Source organism: Papaver somniferum, chromosome 8, assembly GCF_003573695.1.
Source record: "Papaver somniferum cultivar HN1 chromosome 8, ASM357369v1, whole genome shotgun sequence".
Lineage (NCBI taxonomy): Eukaryota > Viridiplantae > Streptophyta > Magnoliopsida > Ranunculales > Papaveraceae > Papaver > Papaver somniferum.
The window spans coordinates 44,492,529-44,494,427 of NC_039365.1; positions in this window are offsets into that span (position 1 = coordinate 44,492,529).

Sequence of the window (1,899 nt, forward strand, 5' to 3'; positions counted from 1 at the left end):
TTTGGGGAAGCTTTGGAGGCTACAGAGTGAAGAAAAATCGAGTTGCAGAGCCACCATTTCTGCTGCTGCAACTCAAGAACACGAAGAACATTAGACAACCAGAGACAGTCGTTCATACTACAGTAACAACGACTGTCACTTGAGGGTCGTAGTATTCTGTATACTACACCACTTTTCATTTATCGTTCTTTGTAACGGTGTTTGCAACAATTATAAACGTTGCAAACACCCGATTTTCATTATTATCTCCATTTCATCATTTGTACACCTCTTTTGAGCAATGAAAAATTCCTTTGAGCGTGTTTCCAATATGCGGAGTTAGAACCCATCACTGGGACGACGGAGGAGGCCGAGCTTCATACATGGGTAATTTTGTTAATTATTTTTAAGACTTTTGCATTAAAAATTAATTGAAATATGATTTAATTAAATTGGTTGTTATTTGATTAGATGGGTCATGCTTAGCTTAGGTGATTTGATGTTCCATGCTTAACATTTAAAATCAATGTTTTGAGAATCTACTTTGGCAAAATAAGAGTCCATATAATTTGTGTTTTGAGCGATTATTGTTGAGAATAAATCATTGAGCCCTATGTTATGAAAATTGGCCGAATCATTAGTCCCAGTACATCTCACCATTGTTAATATTTTTATTGTATATATTTATCTTTTTTATTAAGTCTAAAAAAATCATCCTTCACAAGTCCGAGAGTTTGAACCTCACTACTACAACCCCCATTAAATCTTTAATCAGCTCACCAACACATATTCCGAGAAATATGTAAGCGAGTTAAACTCAGCTCAAAATCTCAAATGTGTATAATAGAAAACTATACCGTAACACGACTTATGTCTCAATATAAGATATAGAGTAGAAATAGACTTTACAAGTGATAGATGAGTTTCAGTCTCCACATACCTTTTGTTGATGAAGTTCCACAAGTTCGCCTTAGTAGTTCTTCGTCATCAATTGATGAACACCGTGAAGTATAATGCTCAACTACACAATCTATCCTAGTCTGAGACATCTATAATTTGATCACTAACATTGACAAACAAGCTTGAGATAGCAACGCTTGCGAGTTCGACCGAGCAGTGCTCTAACAATCTCCCCCTTTGTCAATTTTAGTGACAAAACTATCAATACATATTGATTAAAAAATAAATAAACTTTGTACCTTCTCATCCAAATGCTTGATCTCCTTGGTTCTTCAAAATTAATCGAAATATTCGTCACTTCCAAGTACTCCAATGATTCCAAATGTGTTCAATTCCACATCATTGTTGTTGAAGATCCGTAGCAATAACAATGAGAAAACAGTTGCTCTCAATCATTGTTATAAAGTGTCATAGAATCATTATACAACATCAAAGTCCAATTGTATCACAACTTTGACAACAATACTATGGTGATATGTATCACTCCCCCTTAGTCAATACTTCATCTCAACATGAAAACCACTCCCCCTTACATAATGATCTGTAAACCATATGTATTTGTAGTGTGAACTACACATTAATTCTCCCCCTTTTTGTCAATATAAATTTCCAAAGGTGAAAAAGCGGGGGGTACAACAACCACATCCAATATCTCGCTTAGCAATCTGTATGGACTAACTCTAATATACTTTTAAGAGAATCAACTAGACAGTCAGACTCAATCTTAATAAAAGTATATCAAATAGTTATATCTCACTTTCTCGATTTAATACTTACTCAAGCAATTAGAAATCTGCGAGTCTAATTGAATACAAGAGAAAACACTTGAACGGTACCAAAAACCAATATTCAAGGATCAATCAATTTCAATCAACAACCAAAGGTTGGATTTCCCAATTGATTGATTCAAATGCACAACCTGTGATATTTCAATTATATAATAAAATATAATGCAGAAAA